Source organism: Ranitomeya imitator, chromosome 2, assembly GCF_032444005.1.
Source record: "Ranitomeya imitator isolate aRanImi1 chromosome 2, aRanImi1.pri, whole genome shotgun sequence".
NCBI classification, from domain to species: Eukaryota; Metazoa; Chordata; class Amphibia; order Anura; family Dendrobatidae; genus Ranitomeya; species Ranitomeya imitator.
In genome coordinates, this window is record NC_091283.1 from 441,473,086 (window position 1) to 441,493,859 (window position 20,774).

The window sequence follows — 20,774 nt, forward strand, 5'->3', positions numbered from 1 at the left end:
CACCACGATGCCGCAGGACCCTGGCGTGGCTTTTCGGCACAGCCCCCTCCCGATGCAGCAGGACCAAGGCATGGCATATCGGTCTGGACCCCCCCGATGCAGCAGGACCAAGGCATGGCATATCGGCACGGACTCCCCCCTCCCCATGCAGCAGGACCAAGGCATGGCATATCGGCCCGGACCGCCCCCCCGGATGCAGCAGGACCAAGGCATGGCATATCGGCCCGGACCCCCCCCCCGATGCAGCAGGACCCAGGCATGTCGTATCGCACCGCCCCCCCCCCGATGCAGCAGGACCCTGCTAGGGCTTTATGTTCCCCCCCATCAGCAATGCAGCGGGACCCAGGGAGGGTATTATGTTTCCCCCCCTCAAGCAATGCAGCAGGACCCTGGGAGGGGTTTATGTTCCCCCACCCCCAACGATGCACCAGGACCCTGGCAGGGCTTTATGTTTCCCCCCACTACGATGCAGTTGGACTCTGGCTTTGCCGAGCGATCCACAATGGAAACGGACTGTGAGATAGTGGAGCCGGACCCCGACGTGTCTCCCGCCAACTTGCAACAACATATTAGCCCAACAAGACATCCCCCTACCAGGAAAACACAAAGGAAAACTCAAACACATAAAAAACAAAAAACCCTTAGTATTCCTCCCCCATCACCTACCGATGTGTCTGTATTGTCTGTTGTGTCTCACCCTTCCAGTGTGTCTCAAGCCTCTCATGTGTTAAGCCCCATCCCCGAACTTCCAGATCCTTCCAGTTTTATTGCCCCTTCTCCTGCCACCTCTGCCTCCTCCACGGTGAGCCAGGCTTCAGTTGTCAACACCCCCCGGTTACGTCACTCTACCCAAAGCCGTCGCGGTACAACCCGTCGCGGTACAAAAAAATAAATGTTTAAATTTGTTTGTTAACTCAATTAAAAAAAGTTTATTTGCAACAATTATGCTTGGTTTATTGTGTCTTTCACCGCTCTCAATACACACCAATAAACTTCGCCACACACTTATTCTTTTGGCCAAAACATATCTCCAGTAGTATAAAACACAAGACTACATCTATATGTGTTTCTTCATTTTACAGATATGACTTGGCCGAAAAAAATAATAGTTATTTCCATACTCTTTTTTTTGTACCTAGTGTCACAGTACAAACAGAAAATGGTGGAAATCAAGTTCAGTACTCAACTGAACAGGTCAGATGTTCAAAAACTCATAAGTTAAGACACCTGACCTATTGAGTTGATAACTGTTTTTTATATTCATCATATTCTCTTAATTCTATCTAACAAATGATGTGACAATGGTTGTCACACTGATGTGACAATGGTTGTCACACGCTACATATCTATGCTCACCTGGCCAGGTGTAAGAAATTGTGAATTCATGAGCATGTATATGTTTATCATGAATTCATTATTTCTTACACTTGACTTGATGGGTATAGAGAGCGTGACAGTATTGACGCAATGACGTCAACAAGATTACCAATAAATCAAAATGGTTACCAATAAACCAACATGGTTTCCATTATTAGAAGTATGCGGCCAGTGTTTTATATCATTAATTGTAAACCAAAATAGGGAGTGCAACAATATAAGAGGTCAATTATGATATTAAAATAATAACTATGACCTCATCATCTATCACCCACTCCTGGTTTTGGATTACAAAATATGATATACATACATATCTACTGCCCGTCTTTGGTAAACCTTTGTATAGAGATGAAAAAGATAGGAGACACGGTCAACACAACCAACACTCAAGTTTATTAATTTGAAATTTTTATAGCAGTATATAATAATTTTAAAAGAAACAACAGGACATTTACACAACATTGTCCTGCCATGACACCCGTCCAATATCGGAAACAAAATAGGCCGCAAATTGGTCCCACATAAGACCAACGGCTGCAGTTGACCGCAGCGGGTGATGCTGAAAATCAGGCAGTGGGTGTGAAACAGGTTCATCCAGTTCAATGTGGGGTCGCTCCTTAGCCATTATATAATTGTGTAGAACCACACAGGCTTTGACCACCTCGTTCACTGTTTCCACTTTTAGATTTATGGCTGTTGCAAGAATGCGCCATTTAGCAACCAGAATGCCAAAGGCGCACTCTACGGTTCTTCTGGCCCTGGTCAGTCTGTAGTTGAAGATCCTTCTAGTGTGGTCCAAGTCCTTACTGGAATATGGCTTCAGGAGATTTTCACACATCTGGAAGGCCTCATCCCCAACCATAACAAATGGCAGCGGTGGGCCTTGAGTGTTGGGGAGAGGCTGTGGAGGGGGCAAATTAAAATTGTTGCCATACACCCGACGGCCCATATCCGAGCTCTTGAAGGTCTGGGAATCATTGCCACGGCCAAAAGCTCCAATATCCACGACGATGAAGCGACACTCCGCATCCGCTATTGCCATGAGCACTACCGAAAAATATTTTTTATAATTATAAAACTCAGATCCGGTTCTGGCAGGTTTGACAATGCGGATGTGCTTTCCATCCACCGCCCCTAAACAGTTGGGGAAATCACACACGTTCAAAAATTTATCTGAAATTTCCCGCCACATGTCCACGGTGGGTACTGGTATAAACTCCTCACGGAGTACATTCCATAACGCATGACAGGTGTCCACAACAGTTCCAGAGAGGGTGGATATTCCAAGGCGGTATTGGAAGTGGAGGGAAGATAAACTCTCTCCTGTGGCAAGAAATCTAGAAGAAAAAGAAACACAAAAAAACATTAAAATCTACTCTTTTTAAGGTGTGTTTAAAAATAACAAAAAGAAAAAAAAAACATAAAATGCATGTCATAACCAAAATTTGGTCTGTCATTGGTTTAGATTTGGAACGTACCGTAATGTCACTAGCAGACGTTCCTCTGGTGGAATCGCTCTACGGAGTCGTGTGTCCTGTCGCCGTATGGCTCCTTGGACACGAGACAGCAAGTCACGGAACGAATCTTGCGACATTCTCGTGTAATCCTGGAATTTCTCCGGGTTGTCATTCAGCTCCGCATAGAGCGTGTGATAGGCTCCACGGCTCTCACGCACTTCAATGATTGGGTGCCTCCAAAAACGCCTACGCTGTCTCCTTATCCATCTTTGGGGGTTTCGGTCTTGCTCCCAAGCAAAAGCACAGGCCAGGAAAATCTTGAAGCTGAAATCCAGTTGGAAATAAAAGCTCTCCATGGAAAGATCCATCATGACACCGGAAACAGTAGCAAGCTGTGAAAATTTCTGTACCCCTAGGGTCAATATATAGAGAAACAATCAGATACGCCCTCTCTATTCCAATTGGTTGTGTCTGGTTATCTTTTTTTGGCTCCTAATTTTTTTTGGTGGAATGTAAAAAAAAACACAAACGCATGCAAAAAACGCATGTAAACGTGTGTAAACGCTGCGTTTTTTGGGTGCATGCGTTAAACGCATGCGTAAAAAAAACGCAGCGTTTACACGCGTTTACATGCGTTTTTTCACCATGTGTTTTTTTTTTAACGCATGCGTGAAACCATTTTAACTTCCTCTCCAGGAAACCAGTTTTACCTAAGTATGAAGAGTGCCCTAATAAATAGGAGCATAGCTCCCCCTAGTGGACTGGAGTATGAAATGTGTTGTATGTTTGTGATACCTGGTAAAGAGATCTCCTTTATTGCCTCCAAACGTAACATCACTCCCCCAAGAGGGAAATTATATTACTGCAACAACCAGGACCCTGGGGCGCTGCATACATACATTACATTACTTATCCTGAACTGATCCTGAGTTACATCCTGTATTATACTCCAGAGCTGCACTCACTATTCTGCTGGTGCAGTCACTGTGTACATACATCACTTATCCTGAGTTACATCCTGTATTAGGCTATGTGCACACGTTGCAGATTCGCAGCAGTTTTCCATCAGGTTTACAGTATCATTTAAACATATGGAAAACCAAATCCGCTGTGCCCATGGTGCGGAAAATACAGCGCGGAAACACTGCGTTGTATTTTCCGCAGCATGTCAATCCTTTGTGCGGATTCCGCAGTGTTTTACACCTGCTCAATAGGTATCTGCAGGTGTAAAACCACAGGTGAAATCTGCAAAAAAAATGCATGAAACGCATGGTAAATCCATGGGTAATCCGCAGGTAAAACGCAGTGCGTTTTACCTGCAGATTTTTAAAAACGGTAAGGAAAAATCAGCACATGAATCCGCAACTTGGGCACATAGCCTAATACTCCAGAGCTGAACTCACTAATCTGCTGAAGGAGTCACAATGTGCATACATTACATTACTTATCCTGTAGTGATCCTGAGTTACATCCTGTATTAATACTCCACAGCTGCACTCACTATTCTGCTGGCGGAGTCACTGTATACATACATTACATTAATTATCCTGTACTGATCCTGAGTTACATCCTGTATTATACTCCAGAGCTGCACTCACTATTCTGCTGGTGGAGTCACTGTATACATACATTACATTACTTATCCTGTAGTTATCCTAAGTTTCATCCTGTATTAATACTCCACAGCTGCACTCACTATTCTGCTGGTGCTGTCTCTGTGTACATGTGGCATCCTGGTCTTCACAGTGGTATTGCTTTCCTCCAGGGGAGAGTGATGCTACGTTCCAGGTATCACAAACATGCAACACATTTCATACTCCAGGCCACCAGGGGGAGTTTCTGCTCCTATTTATTAGGTCACTCCCCATATATATAACTGGTAGTCTGTAGGGAGGGTTAGTTAGTTGCTGGCTGAGCTCTGCTCAGTTAGTTCCAGACAGCTGTCTGAGGAGGACAGAGGGTCCACGGAGCTATGCATGCCCTAAGAGCTGCTTCTCCCAGAGAGAGACATTGGAAGGCAGAATTGTATTGCAGCGAGCGTGAAGGAAGTCGAAGCAAAAGGAGAGGATACCAGAAGGGGACCAGCCCCGAACAGGCTGCCTCCTTCTGAGGCACAGAACACCGGTAGCCGGAACACAGAGGAAGTAAGGATCTCTACGCCTTATTTCAGAGACCGGCAGGACAGCAAATTGCAGGTTACATGTTCGCACCTAGACCCAGGAGGCACGGTCACACCCCACAGAGTCGGGTTATCTAAGAGACCCTATAAACAGGCTCAAGTCACCAGTCATACGGGTTTTGTCCTATCCTATACGGGGGACAGAGAGAGAAACACCACATCTGTGAGACCCTTATGTGAAGCCATAGGCAGTAAGGGACTACACCACTGCAACGCAAGGGAAGGCTACTGATTTCCACCTGGACAAGGGGACTCTGGACTTGCCTCCAAACTGGCGGGACTCTGCCTGCCCTGTGATCTGGTGCTCTGGACTGTGGATGCTGAAGTCTTCAGTAAAAGGTAAAGAGACTGCAACCTTGTGTCCTCGTTCTTCACTGCGCCTCTCACCATTCTACCATCTACACACTGGGAAGCCCTGGGGATATACTTCACCTGTGGGAAGGTATACCATCTAGCTGCTATAACATCACCTCAGCGGACCCCTTAAAGCAGCGTCGGTCACCGTGATCGAATACCACAGGTGGCGTCACGAACATAAACTTTATCCCTTTAAAGACCTTTCCCTTTTATATGGACGTTCCAGGGCCACCGTGACATTCCCCTTCGAGCCAACCGGACCCGGTACCGAGTACCCCATGGCCCCTGAGGGCGCTCCATAGGTAGGTACATTATATGTTGGTACATTATATTACTTATCCTGCACTGATCCTGAGTTACATCCTGTATTATACTCCAGAGCTGCACTCACTATCCTGCTGGTTCAGTCACTGTGTACATACATTACATTAATTATCCTGTACTGACCCTTAGTTAAGTTACATCCTGTATTATACTCCAGAGCTGCACTCATTATTCTGCTGGTGCAGTCACTGTATACATACATTACATTACTTATCCTGTACTGGTCCTGAGTTACTTCCTGTATTATACTCCAGAGCTGCTCTCACTATTCTGCTGGTGCAGTCACTGTGTAAATACATTACATTACTTATCCTGTACTGATCCTGAGTTAAGGTACCGTTACACTTAACGATTTACCAACGATCACGACCAGCGATACGACCTGGCCGTGATCGTTGGTAAGTCGTTGTGTGGTCGCTGGAGAGCTGTCACACAGACAGCTCTCCAGCGACCAACGATGCCGAAGTCCCCGGGTAACCAGGGTAAACATCGGGTTACTAAGCGCAGGGCCGCGCTTAGTAACCCGATGTTTACCCTGGTTACCATTGTAAAAGTAAAAAAAAAACACTACATACTTACATTCCTGTCACGTCCTTCAGCGTCAGCTTCCCTGCACTGTGTAAGCGCCGGCCGTAAAGCAGAGCGGTGACGTCACCGCTGTGCTCTGCTTTTACGGCCGGCCGGCGCTGACACTGGGGGACGCAGGGAAGCTGACGCTGAAGGACGCGACAGGAATGTAAGTATGTAGTGTTTTTGTTTTTACTTTTACAATGGTAACCAGTGTAAACATTGGGTTACTAAGTGCGGCCCTGAGCTTAGTAACCCGATGTTTACCCTGGTTACCAGTGAAGACATCGCTGAATCGGCATCACACACGCCGATTCAGCGATGTCAGCGGGTGATCCAGCGACGAAATAAAGTCCTGATCATTCCCCAGCGACCAACGATCTCCCAGCAGGGGGCCTGATCGTTGGTCGCTGTTACGCATAACGATTTCGTTAACGATATCGTTGCTACGTCACAAAAAGCAACGATATCGTTAACGATATCGTTATGTGTGACGGTACCTTTACATCCTGTATTATACTCCAGAGCTGCATTCACTATTCTGCTGGTGCAGTTACTGTGTTGCATACTGTATATTACAATACTTATCCTTTACTGATACTCAGTTACATCCTGTATTATACTCCAGAGCTGCACTCACTATTCTGCTGATGGAGTCACTGTGTACATAGGTAGGTACATTACATTACTTATCCTGCACTGATCTTCAGTTACATCCTGCATTAATACTCCAGAGCTGCACACACTATTCTGCTGGTGCAGTCACTGTGTTACATACTGTATATTACAATACTTATCCTTTACTGATACTCAGTTACATCCTGTATTATACTCCAGAGCTGCACTCACTATTCTGCTGATGGAGTCACTGTGTACATATGTAATGGGCTCTAAGGACTGGTGATCGCCCCTACCCCTTTAAGAATCGATTCACCTCATAATATGTGGCCATTTTATATCATTATAATTGCTATTGTTTTCCGGTATATTGCTATGTATATCCACTGTGTCATTATGTATGATAGGGTCAGTGTAGTATTGAAGTTTGGCCACTAGATAAGGTCTCTTAAAACAATATATAGTTAACTATGGGAGGAGCTAGCTGTGGGTAAAACAGGAGCATTTCCTGATTCTAGTTCAGGGAAGACAGGGAGCTAGTACAGCTCAGATGGGCCCGGGAACCCCAGGCATCCCGAAGGGCTTAAGAGCCCGGGACATTTTGAGAAGAGGGCTCAGCCATCCAGTGCCAGTGGGTCTGATAGTTACAGCCTAAGAATTGCAGCAGGATAAAGACGCAGGTCACTCCAAAATGTGGCAGCTTTCTACGTGGGCATTCTTAAGAGTAGTCATGCTGGACAGGGAGGACGCTGCAGTACCGAATGGTTTGGTATGACCTGGGGAACCCCTGGAATGAATAAGTGAAGACACAGGGAAAGTAACAGATGTGAATGATTCCGTACTCTGTGTTGATACTGTAACTGATGTGGATGTGCTGCGATTGAAACCAAGTAAAGTTCTTAATTTACAGTTTGAAATGGATTCTGTCTCTTTGTGCTCAACAACACCAGCAGCCGAACTTCAGCAGCCCTGATGGGACCCTGAAGGTGCAAAGGGTACAGCAGAAGGTATGCAAGCAAAAGGACATTGTTTTCATGTGACAGGAGGCCAGGGCGCGATTAACCAGATATGCTCTGCCACGACTAAGGCCCTGGCTCTGCCACTCACACTTGGCATAGTAGGCAGGATGTTGCAGCCTTGCAAAGCAGGGATGCGGTGAAAAATGAAGAAATGGATATTTTGGATGCCATAAGAAATTGATGTTCTGGATGTTTATAGGAAACATGAAGAAACTGTTGATGTGACTAATGTACTGGACGTGATTGACTCTGTGATGACCAAGAGAGCGACCCCAAAGATGGTGGAAAATGGCGCCAATATGGAGAACAACCACTTTGATCCCACCCCTTGTGGGCGTTCTGACTTGGAAGTGGCGCAAAAGATTGCCTGGATGAGTCGGCAGACTAAGCATGGTGTTTGTCCCTCGTAGGGGTGTCCGAAAAAGAGAAGACCTGGCCCCTTACCACAGATTGCAAAGAAATGGGTGGAGCGGCCGGAAGCGACCCCACCTTGGAATGGGTGAGGCCCAGAAGAAAATCTCGTGTGCAGCTGCGTTCGTCATCACGTACCAGAGGAGCAGTGCCGATAGTTGTGGGAGTCCGAACAAGATCACCTGGAACAGGAGAAAGCCAGTGAATCAGAAAAAGTTGCCCTGGAGAAGCCGGCGCTGGAAAAGGAGTCTGAGCTAGAGTGCGCAGCTGCCGTGGCGGAGGGATCTGGTGGTCGTGGAGCAGTTGGGGCCGGGATGGTGGAGCGGCAGGAGCCGGACAATGGGCAGGTGGTAGTGAGTGAACCTCGGTCGAAAGTCCCAGAATGCCGGTCAGTGTTCAGCAACACCCCGCCCCAGCCCATCACGTTATCACCTGGAGTTATATGTGGGCCTGGAACAGGTGCAATTGGACCCCTGTTCCCCGGTAAATGAACGACCAAGTTATGCCCCTCTCAAGTCATTGCGGCGGCAGGAGGACACGACACCTGCAGTACAGGGTCTTTTACTGGAGTACGGGCACAAAGCCTGATGTGGAGTAGAGCAGCACGGGATATGTGCCGCTGATAAGTGGATGCCATTTAAAAGATATCACTCCCTTGCTAAAAGTTGTGCTTATTGTACTATCCATTTGCACGGGACTGTTTCACGTCCCGGTGGGTACAGGAGCCCTGAAGCACCCCCAGAATTGGGTGCAATGAGGCCACTACGGCCAGGAGTGAACTTTTTCCTTCTTAATGTTTTGCTGCGCCTTTTCTGCTGGGAAGCAGGAATTTGCTCTGGAACTGTGTCATGGACTGCGTGTGGCTGCAGCAACAGACTGTACTCCAGTTACAGGCAGCGCACATGTAAAGAAAGGGTAGTGCCATGGACGAAGAAAGGGGGTAAACCTCCTCCAAGGACCTGACGGACAGGTCATGTAAAACAATGAATGGTGTAAACACCTGTAGGACTGTGTGCCGCGCCCCTATATTTTATTAAAGGCAAAACAGACTTTGTTGAGGAAAAGAGACTTGGCAGGAAGACATAGCATGCAGCAGGGGAATATAGGTGCTTCGTCCTCTGAGTACCGTAACAGCGCAGGACAGCGCTACATTGTCTCAGCGGCTCCCTAAAAAGACTATTATAGGAGAACCGTTTTCCACTCGTTAGCCCCTACTGCTCAAGTAACTACACATTTTGGGCCACCGAATAACACGCACATGCTGCCTAAAAGAAATCAAGTGACTTATTGAGAACTTTACCCTTACTCACCCACTAACTTCTGCCGGGCTTTGTCCAGCCCCGGTGATGCCAAGGATTTCACTTCTCTCTTCTGCTTATCCACCACGGACTGATATTATGGAACCTTTGTTGTACCTTCCGTTCTTATTACCCCCCCCTCTCAGTACATTGAAAGTGTTCATACCACCTTGTTTAACCGTTTACCTCCCTGCGTGGAGTATTATATGTTAAAAATAAAATTTTCATGTGACATGGTTGGGGACGACCATCTTAAAGGGAAAGGGAAATGTAAGGGGCTCTAAGGACTGGTGTTCACCCCTACCCCTTTAAGAACTGAACCGGTTCTCCTTATAATATGTGGACATTTTAAATCATTGTAATTGTTGTTGTGTTCCGGTATATTGCTATGTATATCCACTGTGTCGTTATGTATGATAGGGTCAGTGTAGTATTGAAGTTTGGCCACTAGATAGGGTCTCTTAAAACAATATATAGTTAACAATGGGAGGAGCTAGCTGTGGGTAAAACAGGAGCATTTCCTGATTCTAGTTCAGTGAAGACAGGGAGCTGATACAGCTCAGAGGGACCGGGAACCCCAGGCATCCGAAGGGCTTAAGAGCCCAGAACAGTGCAGCAGGACCACAAGAAGAGGGCCCAGCCGTCCAGTGCCAGTGGGTCAGATAGTTACAGCCTAAGAATTGCAGCAGGATTAAGACGCAGGTCGCTCCACAATGTGGCAGCTTTCCACGTGGGCAGATGCCCTTCTGTCTGGTGTAAAACAGATGAGGGAATTCCTAAGAGTAGCCATGCTAGACAGGGAGGACGCTGCAGTACCGAATGGTTCGGTATGACCCGGGGAACCCCTGGAAGGAATAAGTAAAGACACAGGGAAAGTTACAGATGTGAATGATTCCGTACTCTGTGTTGTTGCTCTAATTGATGTGGATGTGCTGTGATTAAAACCAGGTAAAGTTCTTCGTTTGCAGTTTTAAATGGATTCTGTCTCTTTGTGCTCAACAACACCAGCAGCCGAACTTCAGCAGCCCTGATGGGACCCTGACATTGCAGAGGCTGCAGCAGAAGGTATGCAAGCAAAAGGACATTGTTTATATGTGACAGGAGGCCAGGGCGCACTTAACCAGATATACTCTGCCATGAATACAGCCCTGGCCCTGCCCCTCACACATACATTACATTAATTATCCTATACTGATCCTAAGTTACATCCTGTATTAATACTCCAGAGCTGCACTCACTATTCTGCTGGTGGAGTCACTGTGTACATACATTACATTACTTATCCTGTACTGATCCTGAGTTACATCCTGTATTATACTCCAGAGCTGCACTCACTATTCTGCTGGTGCAGTCACTGTGTACATACACTACATTACTGATCCTGTACTGATCCTAAGTTACATCCTGTATTAATACTCCACAGCTGCACTCACTATTCTGCTGGAGGAGTCACTGTGTACATACATTACATTACTGATCCTGTTCTGATCCTGAGTTACAACCTGTATTATACTCCAGAGCTGCACTCACTATTCTGCTGGTAAAGTCACTGTGTACATACATTACATTACTTATCCTGTACTGATCCTGAGTTACAGCCTGTATTATACTCCAGAGCTGCACTCACTATTCTGCTGGTGGAGTCACTGTGTACATACATTACATTACTTATCCTGTTCTGATCCTGAGTTACAACCTGTATTATACTCCAGAGCTGCACTCACTATTCTGCTGGTAAAGTCACTGTGTACATACATTACATTACTTATCCTGTACTGATCCTGAGTTACAGCCTGTATTATACTCCAGAGCTGCACTCACTATTCTGCTGGTGGAGTCACTGTGTACATACATTACATTACTTATCCTGTTCTGATCCTGAGTTACAACCTGTATTATACTCCAGAGCTGCACTCACTATTCTGCTGGTAAAGTCACTGTGTACATACATTACATTACTTATCCTGTACTGATCCTGAGTTACATACTGTATTATACTCCAGAGCTGCACTCACTATTCTGCTGGTGCAGTCACTGTGTACATACATTACATTACTTATCCTGTTCTGATCCTGAGTTACAACCTGTATTATACTCCAGAGCTGCACTCACTATTCTGCTGGTAAAGTCACTGTGTACATACATTACATTACTTATCCTGTACTGATCCTGAGTTACAGCCTGTATTATACTCCAGAGCTGCACTCACTATTCTGCTGGTGGAGTCACTGTGTACATACATTACATTACTTATCCTGTACTGATCCTGAGTTACATCCTATATTATACTCCAGAGCTGCACTCATTATTCTGCTGGTGCAGTCACTGTGTACATACATTACATTACTGATCCTGTACTGATCCTGAGTTACATCCTGTATTATACCCCAGAGCTGCACTCACTATTCTGCTGGTGCAGTCACTGTGTACACACATTACATTACTTATCCTGTGCTGATCCTGAGTTACATCCTATATTATACCCCAGAGCTGCACTCACTATTCTGCTGGTGGAGTCACTGTGTACATACATTACATTACTTATCCTGTACTGATCCTGAGTTACATCCTGAATTATACTCCAGAGCTGCACTCACTATTCTGCTGGTGCAGTCACTGTGTACACACATTACATTACTTATCCTGTGCTGATCCTGAGTTACATCCTATATTATACCCCAGAGCTGCACTCACTATTCTGCTGGTGGAGTCACTGTGTACATACACTACATTACTGATCCTGTACTGATCCGGAGTTACATCCTGTATTATACTCCAGAGCTGCACTCACTATTCTGCTGGTGCAGTCACTGTGTACATACATTACATTGCTTATCGTGTACTGATCAGGAGTTACATCCTGTATCTCTTTTTATTATAAAAGTACAAAACAAAACTTACAGGCAAACTCAATAACAAAACAAATTATTTACAATCCCCAAAAAGTCCAATGTCCAGCAGATTTATACAAACAAAATGTTCCTCCATTTCATTAATACCCCCAGCAAGGGAAGAGACCTCAACCTATATCCTTTTTTCCCCCTCATACACACATACCCACGCATTCATCCCTAGAAAAATAAACAAGTCGGCCAACTGCCCTAAACAAAGTAAATAGGCCACCTGGCCGAAACTTAATCATATTTTTTTTTATATATTTTTTTGTTTTATATATTTTTTTTATAATATTTTTTTTTTTTCCTCCTAAACTATACCACCACCATTCCCCCAAAGGTCCCACGAAAGTTTGTGGCCTATCACACCAGGTCCCACGAGAGTTTGTGGCCTATCACACCAGGTCCCACCAAAGTTTGTGGCCTTTCCTATACAGCAAGGTCCATAAAAGTTTATGGCCTTTTTTTCCTCTTCTTGGCATCCCGCCGGACGTCCATTCTCCAAAACCCATTCCCCCACCCCCCAAGAAACCCCCCACCCCACCTAAACTAAATCCCCCTACACACATCATAGTACACATGTAACATATATATACAACCTTATAATAACATATCAATAATAACATAATAATAATAACATAATAATAATAAACCTCCGCACGTTTTCCCAACCACGACAACCTCATAACCATTCATCCAGCCCCCACTCCCCAGCTCCCCCTACTTGGAGCACTATGGAACGCACGCTCCATCTGCAACAAACTGACATTTATCCATGACCTCTTCATCACCAACAAACTCTCCTTCCTCGGCCTCACTGAAACCTGGCTCACCCCCTCTGACTCGGCCTCTCCAGCTGCGCTCTCCTATGGCGGATTCCACCTCTCTCACACCCCTCGCCCCAGCAACAAACGCGGTGGAGGAGTTGGCTTGCTCCTGTCCGACACCTGCTCCTTTACTCCAATCCCGCTACCACCCTCCACTACTCTTCCCTCGTTTGAGGTGCACTCTGTCCGCATCTATACCCCCTCCAACCTCCAGCTGGCTGTCATCTACCGCCCCCCAGAACTAGCCATCTCCACCTTTCTCGACCACTTCACCACCTGGCTACTTCATTTCCTCTCTGTTGACATCCCCACTATCATCATGGGTGATTTCAATGTCCCCATTGACACTTTCACCTCAGCTACCTCTAAACTTTTATCACTGACTGCCTCCTTTGGCCTCACTCAATGGTCCTCTGAGGCCACTCACAAAGATGGCCACACGCTGGACCTCATCTTCACCCGCCTCTGCTCCCTTACTAACCTCACTAACACACCCCTCCCCCTGTCTGACCACAACCTACTGACATTCTCGTCCCTCTCCTCTCCTAGTGTGCAACCCCCACTCCACAAACTCACTCACCCTCGCAGAAATCTCAAACATCTCAACTTACAATCACTCTCTGAGTCCCTTCTCCCTCTCACAGACATAGCTTCCCTTCATGACACAGATGCTGCTGCCACTTTTTATAACACCACAATAACAACAACACTCGATTCGGCCGCCCCACTCATGCATAGTAAAACTCGTACAATTAACAGGCAGCCCTGGCTGACCAGCCTGACCAAAGAATTGAGACGGGCTTCCAGGATTGCTGAGCGGAGATGGAAGCGATCCCACTCTGCCGACCACTTCACTGCATACAAGCAGTCCCTCGCCAGCTTCAAGTCTGCGCTCACTGCCGCAAAACAAACTTACTTCTCATCCCTCATATCCTCCCTGTCCCACAACCCTAAACAGCTTTTCAACACTTTCAATTCTCTACTCCGTCCCCCCGCACCTCCTCCCTCCCCCCTCATTTCTGCTGATGACTTCGCCTCTTTCTTTAAACAGAAGATCGATACGATCAGAGAAAGCTTTGGCCCACAGCGCCCACTACCCCTCTTAGCTGCTCAACCCTGCTCCTCCAAAACCAGCTTCTCCACCATGACAGAAGATCAGCTCTCCACCCTCCTGTCAAGATCACACCTCACCACCTGCACGCTTGACCCGCTCCCATCCCACCTCATCCCTAACCTTTCCACGGTCTTCATCCCAACCCTAAAGCACCTCTTCAACCTCTCACTCACAACAGGTGTCTTTCTCTCATCCTTCAAGCATGCCAAGATCACACCCATCCTCAAAAAGCCCTCCCTCGACCCATCCTCTGTGTCTAGCTATCGCCCGATATCTCTTCTCCCTTATGCCTCCAAATTGCTGGAGCAACACGTCCATCTTGAACTGTCCTCCCACTTCTCCTCCTGCTCCCTCTTTGATCGGTTACAATCAGGCTTCCGTTCCCATCACTCAACTGAAACTGCCCTAACTAAAGTCACCAATGACCTACTAACTGCCAGGAGCAAGCGACACTACTCTGTCCTCCTTCTCCTGGACTTGTCTTCTGCCTTTGACACTGTAGATCACTCCCTTTTGCTACAAATCCTCTCATCCCTTGGCATCACAGACTTGGCCCTTTCCTGGATCTCGTCATATCTGACAGACCGAACATTCAGTGTCTCCCTCCCCCACACCACCTCCTCACTTCGCCCCTTGTCAGTCGGTGTTCCTCAAGGCTCTGTTCTAGGACCCCTACTCTTCTCCATCTACACTTTCGGCCTGGGACAGCTCATAGAATCCCACGGTATGCAGTACCATCTCTACGCTGACGACACGCAGATCTACCTCTCCGGACCTGACCTCTCCTCCTTGCTTACCAAAATCCCGCACTGTCTGTCTGCCATTTCAGCCTTCTTTTCTGCTCGCTTTCTACAACTGAACATGGACAAAACAGAATTCATCATCTTTCCCCCATCTCACTCTACCCCTCCACCAGACCTATCCATCAATGTCAATGGCTGCTCACTATCCCCAGTCCCACACGCCCGGTGCCTCGGGGTGATCCTCGACTCTGCCCTCTCTTTCAAGCCACATATCCAAGCCCTTGCCTCCTCCTGTCGTCTCAAACTCAAAAATATTTCCCGGATCCGTGCTTTCCTTGACCGCAACACTGCAAAAACGCTAGTGCATGCCCTTATCATCTCCCGCCTCGACTACTGCAACCTCCTACTCTCTGGACTCCCCTCTAGCACTCTGGCACCACTCCAATCCATCCTACACTCTGCTGCCCGACTAATCCACCTGTCCCCCCGCTATTCCCCAGCCTCTCCCCTGTGTCAAGCCCTTCACTGGCTTCCTATCGCCCAGAGACTCCAGTTCAAAACCCTCACACTGACATACAAAGCCATCCACAACCTGTCTCCTCCATACATCTGTGACATGGTCTCCCGGTACCTACCTACACGCGACCTCCGATCCTCCCAAGACCTCCTTCTCTACTCCCCTCTCATCTCTTCTTCCCATAACCGCATCCAAGACTTCTCCCGTGCTTCCCCCATACTCTGGAACTCTCTACCCCAACACATCAGACTTGCGCCTACCATAGAAACATTCAAAAAGAACCTGAAGACTCATCTCTTCCGACAAGCCTACAGCCTGCAGTGATCCTCAACCTACTGAACAGCCGTACAGCCAGCTCTTCCCTCTCCTAGTGTATCCTCACCCACCCCCTGCAGACTGTGAGCCCTCGCGGGCAGGGTCCTCCCTCCTTATGTACTCGTGTGCCTTGTTATCTGCTCATGTTTAATGTATTTGTCTATATTTGCCCCGTATTCACATGTAAAGCGCCATGGAATAAATGGCGCTATAAAAATGTATAATAATAATAATAATAATAATAATAATAACCACTACACAACTTAACCATGACCAAAGAACAGGCCCAAGTTCAATGCTTGCAAGCCCTATACCCAGGTTACCAATTACAAAACAAAAATCTGTAAGTGAGGGTTACAGCCCACCACCAGGAACTGGAGACCAGAGGCTCTCACCCTAATCTACCGCACATCACCCTGACCCTCCCTAACAACACAAAAGAGAAAATCCTGTCCCTGTAGCCCTACCAATCTCTCCCTACCTGCCCCTATCTGTCCCTCACTGACCCTCACTACCAACCTAATACTAACTACCTGTCCCTAAAGACTGTCCCTATCTGTCCCTCCCTGTCCCTACACATCTATCTGACCCTACAAAATAAAAAGATAAAAAAGACTAACTCAACGCTATCACAGGCACACAGAACCTAACTCTCCCTAGGGCACATTAAAGGAGAAACCCCTCCATAGAAGAGAGGCCCTCCCTGCACCCAGCCTCTCAAACTCCAGCACGCGCACTTTTGCCAGGTCACCCAGGATGTTCCTAATCACCTCTTCCCCGGGGAGGACTTTCCGCTGAGTAGACACTAGACACCGTGCATTCCACGTGTGGAACCTAGTTACTAAACTAACTAAGAAAACAGTGCCCCGATCTCGGCCACCAAGGGACCTGAATGCCCCATAGACCCACTCCGCATAGGAAAGGCCTGCCAGCCTGGGCCAGCCAATGGAAGCACCCACCCTGCTATAGACCTCTGTATTAAAGGGACACCGAAGCAGGAAATGCTCCATGCTTTCAAGCATGCCGCCACACTCCTCGCGGGAACAATCCCGGTCATCAGAGCGTCTGCACTTCAGGTTGTCCCTCACATACAGCTTCCCATGGAAGCAGCGCCAAGCCAAGTCCCAAAACTTCAAGGGGATCCGCTTAGAGTTCAATAACCCGAGCCCCACCTCCAGATCCCAGCTTGGGCAATCCCTGAGCGCCAGGGGCTTCTGAAAGTGGGTCAACAGGACCCTATTGTCAAGAAACCTTCTCAACATGGTCCTGATCTCCCACACTCCCAGACCCCACCGACGGATCACCTTCAGAACCGGGGTAGCATAAGCCGGAAGATGCCCATGAGGTGTACGAAGGTCCTTCACCTGCCCTCCTGTCTCCCATTCCTGGAAGAAAGGCCAAAACCACCCCCTACAGGAGAATACCCACAGAGGAGACCTCTCTAACCAGAGGTTGGCGATGCTTGCCTTAAGAAAGGTGTTTACTAGAAACACCACTGGGTTGACCATACCCAACCCTCCTAGTCTCCTCGTGCGGTACGTGACCTCTCTCTTGATTAGGTTCAGCCTATTTCCCCATAATAATTGGAAAAACAGGCTGTAGACCCGTGTCCAAAGAGGCTCTGGCAAGATGCAGACGCTGCCCAGATATATTAGCAAAGGAAGCAAATAGCCCTTGGCAAGACTAACCCTTTCCCTTAGGGTCAAAGACCAACCCTTCCACTGATTCACCTTCTGAGCCGCAATCTTAAGTCTGCCCTCCCAGTTTTGCTGGGGATAGTCCCCCGGGCCGAAACTGATGCCTAATATTTTTGCTGTGGCCTGAGGCCCTGGAAGGGTGTCCGGGAGATCAAAACTTGGATCTCCCCCTCCCAGCCAGAGACTCTCACACTTGTCCCGGTTGATCATGGATCCGGATGCCACCGAGTAGCGTTCAACCTCAGACATCACCCAATCTGCCTCCTCTCTCGAGGATACAAAAAGGGAAACATCGTCAGCGTACGCCACTACCCTCAAGGCGGCCTCAGGATCCGCCTGGTCCATCCCGACTCCCACCAACGGTCCACGCTCCACCCTCCTTAAAAGGGGGTCGATCGCAAACACGTATAACAGTGGGCTCAGAGGACAGCCCTGGCGGACACCAGACCTCACCTCAAAAGGGTGTCCGACCCAACCGTTCACGAGCGGAAAAGTCTCTGCCCCATTGTATAAAACTCTCAACCAATCAACAAACCTCCCAGGCAGACCATACCTCAGAAGGACGGACCAGAGGTACTCATGGTTAACCCGGTCAAAGGCCTTCGCCTGATCTAAGGACAGCAAGTACCCCTTCCAGTGACCTGCCCTGCCCTGCTCCACTGCCTCCCGGACACCGAGCACAGCACTAAATGTACTGTGGCCTGGAACAGAGCAGTGCTGGGCCCCTGAAAGGAGCCGGGGCGCAAACTGCACCAACCGATTAAAAAGCACCTTTGCCAGAACCTTTCGGTCCGTATTGAGAAGCGCTATGGGACGCCAATTCTCAATACGGGACGAGTCTTTACCCTTTGACAGGATAATCAGGGCTGACTTCCTCATTGAACTGGGCAGAATGTCCGAGGAGAGACACTCATTAAACATCTCAGTCAAGAGGGGGACCAAAGAGTCCCTAAAAGTCTTGTAGAACTCGGATGTTAAGCCATCCGGACCGGGCGACTTTTTGGGCCGGAGCCCATCAATCGCCCGTCTCACTTCCTCTTCCCTGATTGCTTCTGTCAAAACATGAAGAGAGGGGTCATCCCCTGGCTCAGGGATGGTTTAAGTCAGGAAAGCCGACATCTCATCTCGATCAGGATCCCTCCTCCCCAAGAGGTGCAAGTAGAAGGATCTGACCACCTCCAGAATCCCCGATTTGGATCTGTTCAGGGACCCCGTACTGTCAATCAGTCCTCTCACCATCTTACAATTCACTGACAACCTGCAGTTTCTGTAAGGGTCGGGCGAGCGGTACCTCCCGAAATCCCTCTCAAAAACCAAGGATGTGTGCCTATCATACTGGCACCCCTTGAGCAAGGTCTTCACCCTGGAGATTTCCTCTCGGTCCCCTCCAGTCGAGACTAGCTGCTCGAGTTTCCTCCCCAGCTCCCGATACAGGCGGTACCTGTTCAGGCCCCTGAGGCTCGAGAGCTGATGGAAGAACCCCGCGACCCTTCTTTTGAAGATCTCCCACCACTCAGACTTACTGCTACAAAGACCCAAGAGAGGTACCTGGCTCTGAAGAAATTCCTCAAAGGACTGTCTTACTTCCGCCTCTTCCAGAAGGGACGAATTCAGCTTCCATAGGCCTCTCCCCATCCGGGGGGTCTCTGTAACATTCAAAGTAAAGAAAATGAAACAGTGATCGGAGAACTCCACCTCAACAGCGGACACTGCAGAAGAGACGGCTTCCTCCTTTAAAAAAAACCTATCTATCCTAGACCTACTGCTTCCCCTAAAAAAGGTGAAACCCCCGTGACCTGGGGTGTGCCGGATGTGGACATCCACCAGGCGAGCTTCGCTTACTATGCTATTCAAGCCTACGCTATCATAAGCCAGCCGATCTCCGGGGCCTCCCCTATCACGGAGTCTGGTTACAGTATTAAAATCCCCACCGAAGACCACCTGCCGGCTCGTAAAAAGATAGGGCTTGATCCTCAGGAAGAGACATTTACGGTCCCACTTAGATTGCGGGCCATAGATATTGATGAGCCGAAGCTCCTGTCCCCTCATGAAGACGTCAAGGACCAAACATCTCCCCATTTCTACCTCAATCACCCGTCTGCATTCCACCTCCGCGGTCTTAAAAAGGACCGCTACCCTGCTATACGGCTCGGCCGCAAGAGACCAGTATGAGGGCCCACTCCTCCATTCCCTCTTTGCTTTATAGATGGACCCCAGGTCCGTTAGTCTGGTCTCCTGCAAAAATAAAATATCAGCCTCAACCCGGCCGTAAATCTAGCCGTATCTGACTTTATGCTGGCGACATTAATTGACGCCAGAGTCAACGGGGTAGGTTCCGCCATCATGGGTGATTGAGTTAGATGGCCTGTTTTTTAACCGTACCCCCTGATTTCCTCTTCCCCTCTGAGGAGGAGCCCGACTCACCCCTCCTCTTTAAAGACACCGAGGTGTCCATATCCTCCTTTACAGTACTGGACTTCCCAGAAATAGATTCCTCGCCCCTGGACCCCGAGGTAGTCCCCCCCCCAGAGGAGTGTGAATCCCCCGGAGGACCGACCTCACCACTCCCCGAAGGCACCCCAGATGTTGCGTCTGACCCCTCACCCCCGACCTCCGACACAGCAGAGTCATCGAGGGCTTGGAACCGATTGGAGAGGGGGATCAGAGGGGAGTCGGTGAGCCCTTCCGTAGGCACCCCAGTGGCCGGGGGGGGGCTTAGATTTTTTAGCCTTGTTCTTCTTCTTCTTCTTCCGACTCTTACTGGTACGATTGTCATCCGTTTTTTTAGGCTGCTCCACCACCTCTTCATCCAGACTTTCATACTGGGAAGAGTTATCAGAAGCAGCCAACTCCTCCCTCTCCATCCTCCGGATCTCCTCACTCACCGCCTTCTCCCCCAGGGCCTCAGAGGCTTCGGCTGCCGCGTCCAGGCTGGGGGCAGTCATCACCCCAGTTGCCTGAGGCTTATCCTGCCCCTTGCCCTTACGGCGCCTCACCTGTTGCCACTGGTGGGCAGATGTACCAGCCTCGCCTTTCCTCACTGACCCCTCAGCTCCCCTC

General features: G+C 48.3%; 1 long non-coding RNA gene across 1 annotated transcript in view; it reads left to right on the forward strand.

Moving 5' to 3' along the window:
• Positions 1–5,597: 5,597 nt before the first annotated feature.
• The window catches only part of LOC138664332 (uncharacterized), a 31,757-nt gene continuing 16,580 nt past the window's right edge, over positions 5,598–20,774 (forward strand). The window contains exons 1-2 of the long non-coding RNA XR_011318330.1: positions 5,598–5,672; positions 10,576–10,672. This is a non-coding gene — a long non-coding RNA (uncharacterized lncRNA). The remainder of the gene's footprint in view (positions 5,673–10,575; positions 10,673–20,774) is intronic.